The 18,747-nt window shown below is 33.1% G+C and overlaps 1 pseudogene; it reads right to left on the bottom strand.

Annotated features, from left to right (window-relative positions):
- Nucleotides 1–216: 216 nt before the first annotated feature.
- On the bottom strand, nucleotides 217–956 carry LOC118892024 (annotated as a pseudogene).
- Between the last annotated feature and the right edge of the window lie 17,791 nt (nucleotides 957–18,747).

Raw genomic sequence — 18,747 nt, 5'->3', positions numbered from 1 at the left:
CACTCTTCATCGCGGTGCGCGGGCCTTTCACTACCGCGGCCTCTCTTGTTGCGGACCACAGGATCCAGACGCGCAGGCTCAGTAATGGTGGCTCACGGGCCTAGTTGCTCCGCGGCATGTGGGATCTTCCCAGACCAGGGCTCGAACCCATGTCCCCTGCATTGGCAGGCAGATTCTCAACCACTGCACCACCAGGGATGCCCCTGACCTTATTTTTTAAAGAAGGGAAATGCTTATTGGACTTGGGAGACAAGGGGACATCACTCTTTCTCTGACATCTCCTATTGTAACTTCATGATTTATGAGTAAGGATGCTGGTCCACCACTGTCAAATGAGTTTCCAGTTCTCCACGTTGCTGTAGTTGAGGGCTCAGACTTGGTCTCATCTTTGGGGGTATCCTGTGTCTCTGGCTGCAGTGGGGAAGGTATGCAGAATCTGCAGGCATCTCCAGGTGGCCCAGGGGCTGTGGGCGAAAGCAGCTTGTACACCTAACGACTCTTGCTGTTGGTGACCTCTGAAACCTCTGCATCCTCAAACATTGTGATTAGTAGTGAGCTGGACGAGCGTTGACACGTTAGCAATGAGAGGCTATTGCACATCCAGGTGCTACAGACTGACTACAGCGGTGTGTTCTCCCTAAACCGAGCTAAATCACCACTCCAGTCAAACGGCTTGATCACACACTTATTGGTTTTCTGCAGTCTCCCTCTGCCAGCCCATCCATCTTCCTCTTCTTCCTCATTCGCTGGTGGCAGAAGTGGGCAGACGGCCTTTTGCCAGTGGCCACAATGATGGAGCAATCCATGCTGTGGGTATCTGCGTATGTCTTCCAGGCTTCCTCATCCAGATGCTCCCTGTCCTTGTAACTCTTCTCCAACAGACACTGTGGAAGGGTATCCAGTTTGTTCCTGGTCTGGGACATCTTCAATTCTGATTTCTCTACTTTCACCTTCACCGGGAATTTAGTTTGGGTCTCACTACACACAAAAATTAAGCTCAGATGCTATAAATATTCATAGAGTGATAAAACTTAGAGAAAAGAAGGAAGAATACATGACCAGGGTACAAAAACATTTGTTAAACACATCACAGAAAGCAATAACCGTAAAAGTAAAGATGGATAATTTGCTCATCACTAAAATTGATAACTTCTATCAACCAAAACTCACAAAAGAAGGAACAAGCCAGAAACAGAGAAAATATTTTCAGTGCAAATATCTGAGTAAGTTCTCCTATCTGGATTTTTTTAATCCCATAAATTAATAAGACAAAGTATAAATAACCTAAGAGAGATAATAATAATAAATGAGGATATCAAAGACTCCTAAGAATAAAAAAAGTTGTTTCAGCGTGTTACTTATCAAGTAAGTGCATATCAAACTATAAGGACAGACACACACACTGGAATTATAATTAAACAGTGATAATACGAAGTGTTGGATAAAATGTGAAGTCAGAGGGAATCATAATTTTCTTGATGGAAGTAAAGATTGATACAATAGGTTTTAAAAACTCTTTGACACTACTGTTAAAACTAAACAAACACCTATTTTATGACCCAGCATTTATACTCATAGGTATGTGCGTAAAGGAAATGAGTGCCAATGTCCACACATACACACACAAAGTGAAATTATTTTCATAGCATTTCATGCATAACAGTTAAAAACCAAAAACAACCCAGTGTCCATTGGTGGTAGAATGTATTACTAAATAATGAAATATCCATACAACACAATGCCTCACAGTAATTTAAAAAAGCAGAAACACACAAAAAATAACTTTTTACACACAACAACACACAAAAAAGTAAGCACAAATAATATATACTCCATTATACCATACATATATAGTTCAAAAACAGTCAAGATTACTTTATGGTGTTAGAACCTCCTTTGCTGGGGACCTATTGACTGAAAAAAAATTAAAGAATGCTAGAAAAATCTTGATAAGGGTTATGATAAAACACGTGTATATTTATGTAAAAAGTCATCTAGCTACAGTTATTTTAGTGCTTTTTATCTATCTTAAACCTTTTAATAAATAGATCATAGCAGCTTTTCTTCTAATATATTAATTTAATGGTAAAAATTTTATGTTGGTTACAGTAAATGGTGTAAAACCTGCAGCTTGTACTGACACTTCAAGTTGCAATTCCTAATTAAGGTTATTATTTTTATAATCATTGTTTAAAATTTCATATATTCCTAAGACATTTACACGGGTTAATTGCAGCTTTTCTTTCTGTACATCATCAAGTACATACACCTGCTAGAAGACACCAGCGAAAGAGCTTGAAAAATATATTTTTCAAATACCATAAATAAATACTATCTATTTAATATAGTTAAAAATATCAGTGACAAGTGAGTCAACAGTTAAAATCTAGGGGAAAAAATCTAGAGGCTTCAAAACAAGCCTATTTTGCAATCTTTTAAAATATCAATGCCAGTATTTGATTCCAACTTTAAAACACTTGCAGTGTATATATTTGAATAAGGTAGACACCATAGGATATGTTTTACCATTGTCAGTTAGAATTGCTTTTGAATGTATCCATGGTTTAAATACTTGAAGAAAAATACACATATTAATATCTACTCAGCAAATATCTAAGATCTACAAAATGATCTAACACTATAGATGTTAATCTTTTACAAATAGGGAAAAAGATCCCCCAAATACAAGAAAAACATTGGCATTATATAAAAAGAAATGAGATGAACAACAATTATAAGTATGTTCGCACATCCAAAGATGGGACTGCCTACAAACCTACCCTATGTAATACTCCCATCTCAAATATTTATAACATTTTATATTTGGGTTAACTGCTTAATGGAGATTTTAAATTGTAGATGGCATGTAACCACAAGTAAGAATAAAAATAGACCCCAAATAACAATACACTCTTATAATTTATTTTTCTCAACAAATAAAAATGAATGCCTTTTACTTGGTCTTTATGCCTAACCATTTCTTGGTTTTTATGCCTAACCATTTTTATGCCTAACCATTTAAGTAAGGATCATTGTTTTAAGTCATTTATTCAAGTATCAATAGCAGGATACTTGAATAATGTGATGCCTAGTTAAATGATAAAAGGTAAATTATCTAATATGTATAAAATAGATAACTAATAAGAACCTGCTGTATAAAAAATTAAGTAAAATAAAATTCAAAAAAAAAAAGAAAAAAAAGGTAAAATATGTTTTATTAGAAAACAGCACAATTAAATAGCCACTCATGTGAGAAGCTACAAATAGCTCTCAGGTAACCTGGTAGAATGTTACCTTAAACTATAAGTATATATTCAACTAGCAGTAAGAAATGGTTTTCAAAACTGAGCAGAATATAAACCAAAATAGCAGTTATCTATGGGTGGTAAAATTATGGGAGGATTTTTCTTTTTCTTTTCTTTAATATACATTTTTTCCAGTTGTCCACATTGAACACAAATGCCTCTGAGACAAAGCGCACCATGATCACATGGACAGCAACCACAGGAAAAAACACTGGCATAAACACAGTTGTCTCTATATCACAGGCTCTTCCAAATACATGCGATTTAGTAGTAAAATATAACCCTACAGGAACAGTGATTATTAAACCAGTGAGAAACAGAAGCAGCTTCAGATAGAAGCTCTCATATGTGAAAAGTTTGCAGCATGTTCAGCGCTGCTTTGTCACAGTTCAAGGTGGTTTCACTGGGCCAGCAGTGGGCAGGTCAGAAGTACCCACCTGCCTTTATGATCTAATGGATGTTACACATGAAACACTATTGAGATATTGAGATTTGGATGTTTTACCTTCTTGAAGGGATAATTTAAGTTTCTCATGTCCTGAAAACATAATAGAGATTTCCAGCAGAAATTTTTTTTTTTTCAGCAGAAAATTTTTGATGGAAGAAATTTTTGCATATTGGGGTACGGGGAAGCCATCCTGGCTTATACATAATTTCACCTGAAGTTTATGTGAAATAGAACAGCCTGACTTGTGGCCTGTCAAACATACATTGCACATCTGCTTTAATCATTAAAGTAAAGTATGTCCACTTTGAAGATAGAAAATGCCTCCCTTCCTATGACAACAATGTTGCCATGCCTTCAAAGATAAGGTTCCCTTCCCAGATGCCAGGGTCATGCGACTTCCTGTGTACATGCTAATCTGTAACTATACACCTCTGTTGAAACCTGAAGGAACGTACCCCTGCCATGTTTGATGAATGCTTTTTGTTCTAATAAGGTATAAAACTGTACTGAAAAACATGCTTGTCTGGAGCACTTTCTTCGTTGGTAGAGGCTGCACTCCTGAGCTAGTCCTCAGCTTGGCTTGAATAAAACTATTCTATTTCTTAGTATAGATTCTTTACTGATTATTTGTGTCAACATTGCAATATCTAAAAGAGATTCAATATCTAAAAACAAATCAAATGGAAATTTTAGAATTTAAAATGAAATTAGGATTTCAATATATCCTTTTAAAAGCAGGCTAGACCCAATGTAAGATTATTGAATTGAACACACAGAAATAAAGAGAAGAGATAAATAAAGAGAATGGATAGTGCAGAAAAAAATGGGGGGGGGGAAGAAATATGTGAGAAGCATAAGAAATTCTAAAATATATATAATTTAAGTGGAAATATTTGAAGAAACACTAGCTAAACATTTTCTAAAACTCATAATAGACATTAACCCCCAGATTCCTGAAGTACAATAAAACTTTATAAGAATTAATATAAAGAAAATCACACCTAGGCACATCTTGATATAGATGCTGAAACCCAAAGAAATTAAAAAAAAATGCTTTGCATGAGAAACACTTTTTTTTTTAATTGGGACACAGAAAATGTGAGATTAGAATAGACATAAAATCTATATCACACAAATAACAACCAAATAAATCTTTGTTTACATACTGATATTTGTCAGAGTAGGCTTTAGATTAAAAAATGCTAGTGCTAAAGAGGGATGAAGTGTATCTATATTTAATTTTGTAATATAACGTATCTACAACAATGCCAAAGTAAAGTAGATGTTCATTATTTGCTGTTTCTATGCCTGAGTATAATACATACACTAAAGTAAAAATCATCCAGCTTTGTGGGCATATTATTTGTTTATTTTGTTCAAAAAGTAACCAGTACTATATTGGGGATAGAATTTTCACTTGTGCTTTTGAAAGTAATCTTAAGTAATCTACTCCATGAAGGACACTGATATACACTTACAGATATGCTGAAATAGTATTTACAACTGCTCCTAAACCAAAATCCTAGAAACAGTATTAATAACTAGAAATATAGGTTGAATTAGGCAAATTCTGTAGTTTCAAGATAGCCTTATAATAGAAAACCATAGAATAATAAAGCAAACTTGCAGATATATATTGAGTATCATCTTGCTTATCTAAAACACATTCTCACTTTTGAATACGTCTAAAATATATTTGCAATTTTATTTGCATCTATGTAAAATCAGTGCATGTGTATGGAAGGATACATAAAATATGTTGCATTTACCTCTGAGTAGTTGGACTAGGAAACTGCTTGAGAGTGGTAAAAAGAGAATCTTTATTTTCTTCCTATTCCCTTTGAAACTTTGTATAATTTTGCTTTGCTATCATTTGTGTGTGTGTGTGTGTGTGTTGATGTTTCAAAGAACATTTTTTCCTTCATAGAAAAATAGAAACATGCTGTTTTTAAAAAAGATTGCCAACACACACACACACACACACACACACACACGGTAAAAAAGTGTTCCACAACACTTGCATTATCAGGATTACAGTGAATTGGTTTATCCATTTTGGATAGAATGCTACACTAAGCATATGTCACTGCTTCCCACAGCATTATGAAATTACAACTATACTTTGCCAAAAAAAGCCAGATGGTCATGATGTACCAATTGCTTATATTGACTATTGTGCCACATTTCAAGCCTGAAATAAGGCTGAAATAGGATGCAAAATACCACCAATTTCCCAGAGCAGACTGTTAGAAGATATTGGCCAATATGAATTTCCAGGCATCATCTCCACCTTGCACATTTCACTGGATGTTTAAAAAAATAGTAAAATAATAAAGCAATTCTATGTCTACAAGGAATGAGCATCATTTAATATTTAGTCTATATCTTCAATGAATGGTACGGAATTGTCCCTTAGATGACAATCGTATTTTCATAACACTTTGTGGGTGCTTGTGAAATTTGCCTCAGTCTTCCAGAGAAAACCTAACTTATTTGATCTATTTGGATTTCAGTTCCCATCCTTAAAAGAACCATCCCAACTAAAATTTTTAAAAAATAATGTAAAATCATGTTTAAATGCTCAACTTCAAACTACCATATGAAATAAACAAACCATACACTTATAAAATGTAAAGGTTATTTAATGATTAAAATACACAAAAATGTAGGAAAAATAATTTTCCTTAACACCCCCCTGACTCGTCTTAAATATCTGGTCCAAAGAATGCTTATAAGAAAGTGAACTTATCCCTCAAGATGGTACTGAACCAGGACTTCATTCTTGCTGATCTACATTTTCAGTTGTGTGTTTTAAGTCACAGGGATGCAATGATTGCAAAGCATCAACTAAAAAACCAAAATTCAAGCTGGCACAGCAACACTCTACTACACCTTAAGTCCCTGTTTCACTCATCTTATATCCAACCTTTCTTCTCTTTAATGATTTTGCTCTCCAAATCCTAAACCTCAAAACTATACCACTGATGTTTTCTTGCATGTTCTCTAGGCTCATAAAATCAGAAGTTGAATGGGTACCATGAAGTGGCTTCAAAAGGTATTTAGAATAGGATGATAGGATACACATTACAGGAGACAGGTTTCAGCTTGGTTTCAGAGGACTCTCTTTGCTGTCTTAAACTGGATCAGAGTATATTATAGCTGCTTTGCTGAAATCTGTATCTTTGATAGAGTCCAGTACCTTTAATTTTCCCCTTCCTGGGCATGTCAAGTATTTTAGAAAAAAATCAAGTTTCTTTACTTGATGTAATATCTAAAATAAAGTATTGCCCTTGCTATATGTCAAACACTTTATATTTTGTAAGTATAATTAATAGGTTATACCAATCTGTTTAACCATAAGATTAAATAAAAACCACATATTATGGGAAGCACATACAAAAATTTAAAATATTGTGAATTCTATGTTTATAACTAAAAGAACTGCTTTTAAGTTATTCAGCAAATAAGCAGATTGTTTTAGTAATTCAAATAAAAATATATCACACGATGTTTCAGAAACAATTTGAAGAATTATATGTAATCCTCTAACATTTCTGTAGCATTTGAATAAAGCTTCTGATAGAATTAACATTATATACTAAACCATTAAAGATTTTCTTTCTCTAAATGTTGCCTCAGTTTTCTTATTTTTGTTTGCATTTATTTCTAGAAATATTATATACATGGTTCACTTTTCATTTTAGATAATTTGTGGTCTAAAAGTTACATTTTAGGTTACTAAGAAACTTTAAAGGGAGTATGTAAATTTTTTTCATAGATCATTGTAATTTATTAAAAGGACAAGTTTTTAAGTGTTATTATGATACAAATCATAACCATAAAATTCACCTATTTAAAATGTATTATTCAATCCTTTATTAGTACGTTGGCAGAGTTGTGAATATATCACCACAATCTAATTCTGGGGAATTTCATCAGCTCCCCAAAAAACTTTGTAAACATTAGTAGTCACTTCCCATTCTATCTCACCCACTTTACCCCCATCTTTAGCTCTAGGCAACCACTAATATACTTTATCTATAGATTTGCCTATTCTGAACATTTCATACGAATGGAATCACATACGGTCCTCTGTGACTGACTTCTTTCATTTAGCACAGTATTTCAAGATTTATCCATGTTGTAGCATGTATCAGTACTTGTTCCTTACTTTGGGGCTATATATACTTACATACTGGACAAAACTCAACGAATGGCCAGACATGGAAAAGCTTTTACATAGTACTATCAGTGTTCATTATTCCATTAATGTAATGGAGTTTAAGTAAAACTTGTTTATGCACATATTACATTCATTTCTCTTTTATAATTTACCATTTATAGATACATTTATTTTGCCTCATTCATTCTTTTTAGTTTTCCATGAATTTTGATTACATATTACATATATGTCTTGTATAATCAATGTATTATTTTATTGTTATGATCGGCCAAAAAAGGCAAAGCAAATAAAGCAAACTAAAAATTTCAACATATAAACTATGCAAGAAGCAAAACAAATTTTAAAAATTAAAAATCATGTGTAAATAGTAAAATGATTATTAACTTTCAGAGGCAGCAATTATTTGATTATGGATTTGATTTCTATTATACTTACTTAAATATTTAATTATATACAATCTTATTTCAAGCAAGATGAATAAGGGTAATAACCTGAACAGATTTTTTCTCAATATAACAGGGAAAGATTTAGAGATAAGGAAGGAAGAAGGAAGGAAGGAAGGGAGGAAGGGAAGGAGGGAGGAAGGAGGAGGAGGGAAAACAGAAAGGAGCAAAGGGAGGAAGACAAGAAAGAGGGAGGGGAGGAAAGCAGGGGAGAGAGAAGAAAGCAGAAAAGGCTGGGAAAAAGGAAGAGAAAAAATGGAAGGAAGAAGACCTTACATGGGTGACTCAGCTATATCTTTAAACATTAGGAAAGATGTGGAAAGCTAAGTGACAAAATTAATACATTAAAGCTACATTAAAGGTTTAGATAAGAGTAGGAACAGATTGCCATTTGTTTCATTTTTCATGTTTTAAAATTTATTTTATCATGTTGTATTAAAAAATATCTGCCCAACTTGTTTTCTTTGAGTTATCTTTCATTATGTATACATTCATCTGGAAAAACGCATATAATATTTATCCAAGACTAGATATCACTAATAAGATTTATCTAAGACTAAATATCACTAAAAATTGATATTTTTCTAAAGTATTTGTATAAATATGTATTCTTTAACCTTTTAAATATTTATTGAGTGTTTTTAATCATATTTATCCTATTTACTTGTTACAGACAAATCGTATTGAAGTTGTTTTTTGTGGAACTGTATTTCTGTGAGTTTCTTGAGTTATTTTAATAATTTATAATTGTATATTTTTGGAGATAGTTTATCTGGTACACACATAATCATGACTTGTATGTTTCTGCAATTTTATTCATTTCAATTTACATAAAATGCCTCATATAATATTTAATACTTATTGCCTTCAATGCTATTTGATATAATATTAATATTTATTGATATTATAATTATACAACTTTGATAATTATTAAAGAAATTTTGAAATTATGGGTAAAATTTCTTAAAACTGTATTTCATCATATATAAGGCATCACTATGCAGTCTTATTTCATCTACCACTAAGAGAGCAAAAACACTGCCAGTAAAACTATACGAAAATGATTTCTCATTCCTGCATTTTTCTTAAATAACATTGTCTTCTGGACCATCAAAGGCATTTATTTGTGAAGCATCATTCTTCCCCCCACCAAGTGGTATAGAAGTATAATTAACAAATAAAAATTATATATATTTAAGGTATACCACTTTATGTTTTGATTTACTTATACATTGTGAAGTAATCATAACAATTGAGGTAATTAACATATTCATCACCTCACACAGTTAACATTGTCTTTTTTCTTTTTTTTTCCATGGTGCGGAGAACACTTAAGATCTAACCACTTAGCAAATTTCAAATATCCAATATAGTATTGTTAACTACAGTCACATTGCTGTACATTAGATCTTCAGACCTTATTAATCTCGCATAACTGAAACTTTGTACCCCTTGATCAACAGGTCCCTGTTTCCATACTCTAGTTCCTGGCAACCACCATTCTATTCTGTTTCTGTGAGTCTGACTATTTAATATTTCACACATAAATGAGATAATGCAGTATTTGTTCTCTCTCTGACTACTTATTTCACTTAGCATAATGTCCTACAGTTGACCATTCTCCAGATGACCAAAATTTTATCTGTGTTGCCACAAATGGCAGGATTTCCTTCTTTTTTAAAGAATGAAAAATATTCCATTTCATGTATATACCACATTTTCTTTATCCACTCATCCACTGATGGCTGTTTAGTTTGTTTCCATATCTTAGCGCTTGTGAATAATGCTACAATGAACATGGAGTGCAGATATTTCTTCGGAGAACTGATTTCATTTCCTTCGGATATATACCCAGAAGTGGAGTTGCTGGATCATGTTAGTTGTATTTTTAAATTTTCCAGGAATTTCCATACTGTTTTCCATAATGACTGTGCCAATTTACATTCCCTCCAACAGCATAAAAATGTTCCATTTTCTCCATATATTAGAATGATATCTACATTCTAACAGGTGTAAGATGATACCTCACTGTGGTTTTGATTTGCATTTCCCAATGACTGGTGATGTTTAGCTCCTTTTCATATAACTCTTTGACATTTGTATTTCTTTTGAGAAATGTCTGTTTAGGTCCTTTGCTCATTTTTAAGTCAGACTATTTGCTTGTATATTTTGGATATTAAACCCTTACCAGATATATGGCTTGCAAATATTTTCTCCCATTCCATAGGTTGACTTTTCACCCTGTTGACTGTTTCCTTTGCTATGCAGAAGATTTTTAGTTTGATGCAATCCTGCTTGTCATTTTTTGCTTTTGTTGCCCTTGCTTTTGGAGTCATATCCAAAAAAATAATTGACCAGACTCATGTCAAGAAGCTTTTTCTCCATATCTTCTTCCAGTAGTTTTACTGTTTCAGGCTTCATGTTTACATCTTTAATCAATTTTGAGTTGATTTTTGTATATGGTATGAGATATGGGCTTAGTTTCAGTCTTGTCCATGTGGATAACCAGTTTTCCATCACAATTTATTGAAGAGGTAATCTTTCCCCATTGTATGTTCTTGGCACACAATTCTGAAGATGAATTGATCATAAATTTATGGATTTATTTCTGGGTTCTCTCTTCTGTTCAATTGGCCTATATGTCTGTTTTTAAGCCAATCTATACTGTTTTGCTTGCTGTAACTTTGTAATTTATTTTGAAATCAGGAAGTGTAATGCCTCCAACTTTGTTCTTCCTGCTCAACATTGTTTTGATTACTTTGGGTCTTTTGTGGCTATGTATGATTTTTAGGATTGTCTTTTTTATTTCTGTAAAGGGATTTTGATAGAGATTGCATTGAATCTGTAGATCATTTTGGGTAGTATAGACATTTTGACAATATTCATTTTTCCATGAACATGGAATGTCTTTCCATTTATCTGTCTCCTTTAATTTTCTTTATTAATATTTTATAATTTTCAGTGAACAACATTTATGGTTAGGTTTATTCCTAAGTATTTTGTTCATTTTTTTGCTATTTGAATAGGATTGTTTTCTTAAATTCTTTTTTGGATAGTTCATTGTCTGCATATAAAAAATGACTGGTGTTTGTAAGTTACTTTTGATCCTGCAATATTACTAAATTCATTTATTAGTACTAGCAGTTATCTTGTTGTGTCTCTAGGATTTTCTACATATATCTGCAAACAGAGGTAATTTTACTTCTTCTTTTCTGAATTGGATGCCTTTTTTTTCTTGTCCAATTCACCTGGCTAAGAATTCCAGTACTATACAAATAGAAGTGGCAACAGTGGGCAACCTTGCTTTGTACTATCTTAGAGGAAAAGCTTTCGTGTTTTTTCCCCATTGATTATGATGTTAGCTGTGGGCTTTTCATATATGGACTTATTGTGCTGAGGTGCATTCCTTCTATACCGATTTTGTTAAGAGTTTTAAAAAAACTTTTTATCATTAATAAATGTTAAATTTTGTCAAAACTTTTTCCTGCATCTATTGAGATGATCATTTTTTTTCATTCTGTTAATATTGTGTGTGTAATGTATCATTTCTTTAAAAAGCTCTCCAGTACTGTTTCAAACATTTTCTTCAAATCTTGACAACCCTTACCCAAGTGTTAAGACTGGTTGTAATACTATGGAATAAAAATTAGGTGACAACTTAATTAAATGTAAGTGGAATCATTGATGCATATATTTCAGTCGAGGTGAGGAAATAGAAATAGACATAAGCTATTTTACATATGTTCAGGCAATGTCAACAAGAATGGCTATAATCAGTAATCATTAAATTTGTCTTGGTCTGGGAAGTTTTTCAATACAAAAAAAATATAATGTCTTAAAGTTCATAAAATACAGAACATGAAACATGCCATTAAATGGGTAACATCTATGCAAACCAATTGTCTGTACAAGGGTTAATATTTTTGCTTATGTTTAGCTTATATACTGACTAAGCCTATTTGGCATTTTATATCATTTTTAAGTAGACGTCTATCAAATTGTAAATAAAGTAATTTCAAACCCACAATGTGGATTTCTTGTCTAAAAAAAAATTAATACTTCAGATTTCTGTGGTATTCTTCCTATATCCCCCAACAAGACCAAGGCCCCATTCCTCCATCTTCTAGGAATGTTGACGGATGACAATTTTAATCTAAGTCCTTCTCCAGGAACTGCCTTCAGTCTCTTTATCAGGGTAGCCTGCAGCCCATAACTGTTTAAGCACAATGTTTGCTTTACCACAAAACATAAAGCATGATTTATCTCTTCTCTTCCACACGGGGGACACATTTTAAAACTGATAACATCCAAGAGCAAAATAACTCTTGAAATAGAACTAGAAATCCACATAAGATGCACAAGCCAAACTTGGATTCAATTATTCCACTGGGGAGACATAAAAATGCCTATTTCAGAAATGGCATATACAGAAGAACAGATGTTTTGATAACAGTTATCAAACAGATTTCATGTTTATAGTACAGAAAAGTATTAGCTGCTACTGTCTAAAAAAAATAAAAAGACAAAATATGCCATAGCACTTGAATAAAAGTAAATATACACATTTATTTTCCTTTAACTTTAGAATCTGCATGTTGCATGCTGCCTGCTCTAATTGATCATGAAAAACTCAAATCTAGAACCTCCTGGCACAGCTATTCAATACTTCCACCCCTATACCAAATAATTATGAGTATTTGTAAAGCTTAATTACAGGACATTTTCTATTTAAAGTCTGAGTTAATGCACAATTAAATATAAATTTATCATAGTTACTAAAATTTGCTTATTTATAATGAAAATATAAAGAAATTATAGTACATATTATAAATCACATCATTCACTGCCTCACTCTAATAATTAGCTGCCAATAGTGTTATTTTTCCAGGGAGGATTGAGAAGTACATGCATATTTCAAAGGTCAAACAGAAAACTTATCTATAATTATGTGCAGGGAGGCATAGTGTTCTACATCAATTTAAATAATTTCAGCTGATTTACCTTTTATTCTTTATGGCATGAAGCCGTTGTTTGTTTTGTTCCCTACATAGCTCATATACATAACAGTATCTAAAAGTTTTATCTCCCTGATTTCCTCCATACAGGTTCACCTATCAGCTTTTGGGAAATTAGTATGAAACTGAATATAAACTAAGTTTATTAATGAGGTAAGTAATCAGTCTCAGGGGTTGATTAATAATGGATGTTTCAGTTACACTACAGATTTGCCTGTACTTTTAATGAAGTCTAATAAAACTGCATCAGTTAACTATTGTTATATAAAACCACTCAACACCCCTGGCTTGTAACAACACTCATTTATTTTTTCTAATGCATCTGCTTGTCACTGGGGGTCTGCTGCTTAAGGCAGGTCTTGGCTGGGGCAGTTCAGTTGTGGCGGTTCTGCTGCCCATGGCTTTCCTCTTCCTGGGTCCATGATCCTCTCATGGTGATGTCAAAAGTGCAAGCAAGCTAGTGGAAACGCATAAGACTTTTTCAGGCCTCAGCTTGGATTTAGTGCATTAAAAATTCAACTACTTGCACTTACCATTGTCCTTAGCAAGACACTGGGCCAAACCCAATGCCAAGGGACTCTGCCCACAATGAGGCTATGACAAGGCTACGGATACAGGGAGGAATGAAGGATCAAAGTCAAGAATCCCACCCACCACACATACACACAAACCGCAACCACAGAACAAACTATCAGTACTCCACTGTTATAGTTTTTATTTATTTTTTAATGCAGTGGAGAATAGAGGGCTTTTACTACACTGGTATTAGTTATGCATTTTATAATCTTAGGAGTGCAAACTCTTCCCTAAGAACATAAGCACTTGAAATCCAGATAATAGACATTTATCTTATTTTTGATGATGAAAGAAGAGACTGTGAACCCTTTTATTGTCCAAAAATCTACTCAAGTTCATTATTCATTCAATAAAATTACTGGAGTTCCCTACGCGATCAGCATTTACTAAAACATGGGAATACAAAGGTTTATAGAGGAGATACTCTTGCCGTCTCATATAGGACAGTCTAGGGAAGTTTATATGGCATAAAAGATAACGCGAAGTACAGATAAGAGAGTAAGGGCAACTATGTCCCAGCTTCAGTGTGAAGTAGTTAGGAAAGATAAGTTAAACATTTATCACATTTGGGTTTTAGAAACATAATATTTCAATACAAGTCTAAAGATAGATAAACAATACAAGTAACTACAATAAGCAAGGTGAGAATTCATAATGGTGTGTTTTACAGCAATAGCACTGAGTAGGAGAGAAATGGACAGTTTGGTCATCATATAAGGGGCAGAATCAACAGGAGTTTGTGACTGATTAGAAAGAGGAATGGAGGAGTCAAAGTCAAGTATGGCGCTAGTGTTTAAATGCAAATAACGGAAGAGAAATCAGTAGAAAAGCAGGTTCAGGAGAAAGGCGATAAGATGATGAGAGATTATTTGATGATACAGATGATAATTTAATATTTCCTAATGGATTTTCAAGTAGATGTTTTCATAAGCCATCAGACATATGGATTTGGAACTCAGGAGTATAATTGGGACTGAGACTCATAGAACTGTGTACAAAGGTAGTAGAAGCCAAGAAAAATTGGATGAAATGCAAGAGCTGTGTACCAATTGAGATGAGAAAGGGAGACTGAGAAAATCCCGAGGACCACCAAGATGAAAGGGACAGGCAGAAGTTGTGAATATGGTTCCTAAAACAAGGATAGGAGAAATAGAGAGGATATAGTGATGTTTAGTTTTCTTATGTTTCAGTTTATCCGTAGGTCCTCTTGCCCTGCATTCAGTTGAGATCAAAGAAGAAGACAAAAAGTTAACTTCTATTTGCTAGAAAATCAACTAAACCAATTTTCTAATTTACTTTCAACGATTTTTAGCTATCAAATCTTCCCTCCTTTGATAGATACTTAGGAGTCCCCAGTTGTACTGGAATTTCAGAATCTCTTTGGATCAGTGTTAAAACCATGAGCCACTGTGACATATATTCTGCCAGCCTGTGGTGTGGGCACTGGAGCAGCTAGTGTATCCTTGTCATTGACCAATTACTCTCTACCTTAGGTAGGTAGATTCTACGTAAGGTAGAATCTCAGGGTAAATTATTTTCTTCCCCCAACTTTATTGAGATATAATTGACAAATACAAATTTGTACGTATTTAAAGTGTACAACGTGATGTTTTGATATATGTATACATTGTGAAATGATAACCACAATCAAGTTAATTAACACGTCCATCACCTCAAGGAGTTACCTGTTGTGTTTGTGTGGTGAGAATGCTTAAAATCTACTCTCTTAGCAAATTTCGAGTATATAATACAGCATTATTAACTAGAGTCGCCATGCTGTACATTAGACCCCCAGAACTTATTCATCTTGTAACTGAAAGTTTGTACCCTGTGACCAACATCTCTTCATTTCCCTGACTCCCCAGTTCCTAGCAATCAACATTCTACTCTGCTTCTATGAGTTCAACTTTTTAGATTCCACATAAGAGTGAGATGATACAGAATTTGTCTTTCTCTGCCTGGTCTATTTAACTTATCATAATGTCCTCCAGGTTTACCTACATTGTTGCAATAGGCAGGATTTCCTTCTTTCTCGTGGCTGAATAATATTCAATTCATATCCTAAAAAAATCACTGCAGCACCAATGCCAAGGTGCTTTCTCCTTATGTTTTCTTCTGGGAATTTTATGGTTTCAGGTTAAAAATCTTTAATCCATTTCAAGTTAATTTTTCTAGGTGGTGTAAGATAAGGGTCTAGTTTCATTCTTTCACATGTGGATATTCAGTTTTCCCAACACCATTTATTGAAGAGAGTCCTTTCCTCATTGTGTGTTCCTGATACCCTTGTCAAAGATTAATTGACTGTGTAAGTGTGGATTTATTGTTGGTCTAGTATGTTCAAAAATTTGAAGAATTAATATTATTAAAATGTCCATATGACCCAAAGAAATCTACAGATTCTACACAATCCCTACCAAAACTGCAATGGCATTTTTCACAGAAATAGAAGAAGAAAAAAAACTCTTACAATTTAATGGAACCGCAAAAGACACCCTGATAGCCACAGCAATCTTGAGAAAGACAAACAAAGCTTGGAGGCATCACACTTTCTGATTTCAAATTATATTACAATGCTCAGGGTAAATTCTAAGCTTTAAAGGCAATAGATTTCCACAGAAAGTTTGAGACATTTGAAAATAAAAAGTAATTACTGTAGAAGTCACATATCTTGAAATTCCTCATGTTTCTATGTCTATTAACTGTCTGGTTATATTCGGGGCACTCTGTTGATTCTAGCTAAATTCCACATTATATCTCACTCTGCTAAATGATGGAATTTGGGGCATTCACATTCACCTCATTCTGAGCATATCATAGTGATATCATTCCTTGCAAGAGTCCAACTGGCTACATGCTAAACCCGATACCAAGGAAGGAACTGCATCTATTGACAAGTTATTCATTATAGGGAAAATAATTAGCTTAAACACATCAGTTAAGCCACTCAGCAACAAATTAGCTTGGCTTTGTAAAAAGATAATATATTAACAATATTATTTTCAAATGATGTGAATTTTCTTCAGGGTCTAATCTAATGGGCTCCTTAACTGACTTTAATTATTGATGGCCACATCTGGCTTTTCTTCCCTTTACTGCCATAGTTCACTCCTGTATTGTACTGCCTACTGGAGTCTCATTGACAATTCTAGAAAAAAATTGTTAAGTATAAATATCTTCTAGTTCCCAATTCAAGTTACCATATACCTATATTGCACTACCAGTCCTGAGGAACTCTGTCCGGGTCCTGATTTTTGTCTTGTCCTCATGCCTACTTTCCTACACCCTAAATACCTAAACTGAACAACAGGGAACCTGCTTATTGAAGTGCTGCAAGTAAGAATATTTTTAAACATTTTTTTTCTTACTGTGTGTTTTCTATCTATATCTTTGAGCTCTGACTTATGAATTTCATATTGTATACATTTTCCCTTCCGTGTCAAGTATGACAGGTGAATCAACTTGGTATCAGAGGAATTTTTCAAAACTCCTTCTAACCATCTTCTTCAGGGAGGAAGCTGTATCATGCTTCCTATTCACAGACATAATCTAAAGAAATATTATCTGCTCTGCTGCAGATTTCAATCATACCTGGATTTATTTAGTGAGTGCTTTCTATTTTCCAGGCACTGTTCTTTTATTTTACATGAACTATCCAATTAAATTCACGCAATAGCTCTATGTATTTGGCACTGTCTTTTCCCAAATTTTATAGAAGTACCTAAGACACATAAAAGTTAAATCACTTGCTAAATGTAATGAAGTTAATAGTCAGTGGAAGCAGAATTTGAAACAGATTATTACCATCTTAAATAATATGTAACAGTGCCTCTTCCTACATTTAAACAAAAATATTTTTTTGTGTCGATTACTTCAGAATCTTTTAGAAAATTACACTTAGACTATGGACCTTGTCTCTGATATATCACTATAAATTGGGTCACTACTGAGTTTTAATTCATGTACTCTATATCCCTTTTATTTTTTTACATTTTTAACAAATGAGATATATTTTTTATATTCTTCCAATTTATCAAGATATTATCTTCTTAGCAAATCTTTCAAATAGAGGTCAGCCAAGCTCTTTGAAAAATTCAGTATCATGCCATATGCACACAGTACATTTAATTATACAAATGTTCAAGAATGCTAGATAAATAACACTTATTTGTATTCTTAAGTTAACATCGATGCAAAAACTATTGCTTTATCTTCATCAGTGCTGTTAATAAGATGTCTTTAAAAACATGTATATGTGTAACTGAATCACTTTGCTGCATACCTGAAACTATTACAACATTGTTAATCAACTGTACTCCAATATAAAATAAAAAGTTAAAAAATATCATAAAAATAAATAAATAAAAATTCCTCCTTTAAAAAAAAAATCACATTGAAAAGACCATGACAAATTATTGTTGAAGTTCTTAAGGATGGAGATGGAGAGGTGGATAATAGAAATGTCAGAAAGGTTATCTTTTCATCGCTAGAAAATTATTTATGCAATTTATCAAATATGCAGTGAATACTTACTCTACCTATTTATCTGACTGAAAAAATAGTCTCCTAAAGTACATTTAACTTGTTCATATTTTTTTGATTATTGAATGTTTGGATATATTTTTTATTACCTAGTTTAGTTATGTTCATTTGTTGTGCTTTTCCCCCTCATCGATTAGATCAATTATTTTTTCTTGATTCTGTGTTCTTTTGCTGTGTTGGTTTGGAATTATAGATTATATTTCTCCAAAATACACTTTCATTCTTATCTCCACATCCC

The sequence above is a fragment of the Balaenoptera musculus genome, chromosome 3 (genome assembly GCF_009873245.2).
Source record: "Balaenoptera musculus isolate JJ_BM4_2016_0621 chromosome 3, mBalMus1.pri.v3, whole genome shotgun sequence".
Taxonomy (NCBI): domain Eukaryota; kingdom Metazoa; phylum Chordata; class Mammalia; order Artiodactyla; family Balaenopteridae; genus Balaenoptera; species Balaenoptera musculus.
The sequence above is the reverse complement of the archived record's forward strand: the minus strand, read 5'-3'. Positions and strand labels throughout refer to the sequence as shown.